This window comes from Taudactylus pleione, unplaced genomic scaffold (assembly GCF_031769625.1).
Source record: "Taudactylus pleione unplaced genomic scaffold, aTauple2 ptg003280l, whole genome shotgun sequence".
Classification (NCBI taxonomy): domain Eukaryota; kingdom Metazoa; phylum Chordata; class Amphibia; order Anura; family Myobatrachidae; genus Taudactylus; species Taudactylus pleione.
Genome location: NW_028287635.1, coordinates 26650 through 30000, shown reverse-complemented (window position 1 = coordinate 30000; position 3351 = coordinate 26650).

Sequence of the window (3351 nt, the reverse complement as noted above, 5' to 3'; positions counted from 1 at the left end):
TTTTCTCCCATGTTGCGTTTAAGAGAAAACAGCAAATGCACGTTTTAGGCCAAAATGCATTGAAAGCAATGGAAACAACAAAAGCGCATACTTTGTGTTATCTCCTCTTGTAGCAAACACAGGCAGCTCAAAATTTCACTGGATGTGTTGAAGACTAAGACCAACAAATGTGATGTGAAATGGTTTTTCTCCCATGTTGCGTTTAAGAGAAAATAGCAAATGCACGTTTTAGGCCAAAATGCATTGAAAGCAATGGAAACAACAAAAGTGCATACGTTGTGTTATCTCCTCTTGTAGCAAACACAGACAGCTCAAAATTTCACTGGATGTCTGGAAGACCAAGACCTACAAATGTGATGTGAAATGGTTTTTCTCCCATGTTGCGTTTAAGAGAAAACAGCAATTGCTCGTTTTAGGCCAAAATGCATTGAAAGCAATGGAACAACAAAAGCGCATACTTTGTGATATCTCCTCTTGTAGCAAACACAGGCAGCTCAAAATTTCCCTGGATGTGTTGAAGACCAAGACCAACAAATGTGATGTGAAATGGTTTTTCTCCCATGTTGCGTTTAAGAGAAAACAGCAAATGCACGTTTTAGGCCAAAATGCATTGAAAGCAATGGAAACAACAAAAGCACATACTTTGTTTTATCTCCTCTTGTAGCAAACACAGGCAGCTCAAAATTTCACTGGATGTGTTGAAGACCAAGACCCACAAATGTGATGTGAAATGGTTTTTCTCCCATGTTGCATTTAAGAGAAAACAGCAATTGCTCGTTTTATTCCAAAATGCATTGAAAGCAATGGAAACAACAAAAGCGCATACTTTGTGTTATCTCCTCTTGTAGCAAACACAGACAGCTCAAAATTTCACTGGATGTGTTGAAGACCAAGACCCACAAATGTGATGTGAAATGGTTTTTCTCCCATGTTGCGTTTAAGAGAAAACAGCAATTGCTCGTTTTAGGCAAAAATGCATTGAAAGCAATGGAACCAACAAAAGCGCATACTTTGTGTTATCTCCTCTTGTAGCAAACACAGACAGCTCAAAATTTCACTGGATGTGTTGAAGACCAAGACCAACAAATGTGATGTGAAATGGTTTTTCTCCCATGTTGCGTTTAAGAGAAAACAGCAAATGAACGTTTTAGGCCAAAATGCATTGAAAGCAATGGAAACAACAAAAGTGCATACGTTGTGTTATCTCCTCTTGTAGCAAACACAGACAGCTCAAAATTTCACTGGATGTCTTGAAGACCAAGGCCCACAAATGTGATGTGAAATGGTTTTTCTCCCATGTTGCGTTTAAGAGAAAACAGGAATTGCTCGTTTTAGGCCAAAATGCATTGAAAGCAATGGAACAACAAAAGCGCATACTTTGTGATATCTCCTCTTGTAGCCAACACCGGCAGCTCAAAATTTCACTGGATGTGTTGAAGACCAAGACCAACAAATGTGATGTGAAATGGTTTTTCTCCCATGTTGCGTTTAAGAGAAAACAGCAAATGCACGTTTTAGGCCAAAATGCATTGAAAGCAATGAAAACAACAAAAGCGCATACTTTGTGTTATCTCCTCTTGTAGCAAACACAGACAGCTCAAAATTTCACTGGATGTGTTGAAGACCAAGACCCACAAATGTGATGTGAAATGGTTTTTCTCCCATGTTGCGTTTAAGAGAAAACAGCAATTGCTCGTTTTAGGCAAAAATGCATTGAAAGCAATGGAACCAACAAAAGCGCATACTTTGTGTTATCTCCTCTTGTAGTAAAACACAGACAGCTCAAAATTTCACTGGATGTGTTGAAGACCAAGACCCACAAATGTGATGTGAAATGGTTTTTCTCCCATGTTGCGTTTAAGAGAAAACAGCAATTGCACGTTTTAGGCCAAAATGCATTGAAAGCAATGGAAACAACAAAAGCGCATACTTTGTGTTATCTCCTCTTGTAGCAAACACAGGCAGCTCAAAATTTCACTGGATGTGTTGAAGACCAAGACCAAAAAATGTGATGTGAAATGGTTTTTCTCCCATGTTGCGTTTAAGAGAAAACAGCAAATGCACGTTTTAGGCCAAAATGCATTGAAAGCAATGGAAACAACAAAAGTGCATACGTTGTGTTATCTCCTCTTGTAGCAAACACAGACAGCTCAAAATTTCACTGGATGTCTTGAAGACCAAGACCAACAAAAGTGATTTGAAATGGTTTTTCTCCCATGTTGCGTTTAAGAGAAAACAGCAATTGCTCGTTTTAGGCCAAAATGCATTGAAAGCAATGGAACAACAAAAGCGCATACTTTGTGATATCTCCTCTTGTAGCAAACACAGGCAGCTCAAAATTTCACTGGATGTGTTGAAGACCAAGACCAACAAATGTGATGTGAAATGGTTTTTCTCCCATGTTGCGTTTAAGAGAAAACAGCAAATGCACGTTTTAGGCCAAAATGCATTGAAAGCAATGGAAACAACAAAAGCGCATACTTTGTTTTATCTCCTCTTGTAGCAAACACAGGCAGCTCAAAATTACTCTGGATGTGTTGAAGACCAAGACCCACAAATGTGATGTGAAATGGTTTTTCTCCCATGTTGCGTTTAAGAGAAAACAGCAATTGCTCGTTTTAGGCCAAAATGCATTGAAAGCAATGGAACAACAAAAGCGCATACTTTGTGATATCTCCTCTTGTAGCCAACACCGGCAGCTCAAAATTTCACTGGATGTGTTGAAGACCAAGACCAACAAATGTGATGTGAAATGGTTTTTCTCCCATGTTGCGTTTAAGAGAAAACAGCAAATGCACGTTTTAGGCCAAAATGCATTGAAAGCAATGAAAACAACAAAAGCGCATACTTTGTGTTATCTCCTCTTGTAGCAAACACAGACAGCTCAAAATTTCACTGGATGTGTTGAAGACCAAGACCCACAAATGTGATGTGAAATGGTTTTTCTCCCATGTTGCGTTTAAGAGAAAACAGCAATTGCTCGTTTTAGGCAAAAATGCATTGAAAGCAATGGAACCAACAAAAGCGCATACTTTGTGTTATCTCCTCTTGTAGTAAAACACAGACAGCTCAAAATTTCACTGGATGTGTTGAAGACCAAGACCCACAAATGTGATGTGAAATGGTTTTTCTCCCATGTTGCGTTTAAGAGAAAACAGCAATTGCACGTTTTAGGCCAAAATGCATTGAAAGCAATGGAAACAACAAAAGCGCATACTTTGTGTTATCTCCTCTTGTAGCAAACACAGGCAGCTCAAAATTTCACTGGATGTGTTGAAGACCAAGACCAAAAAATGTGATGTGAAATGGTTTTTCTCCCATGTTGCGTTTAAGAGAAAACAGCAAATGCAC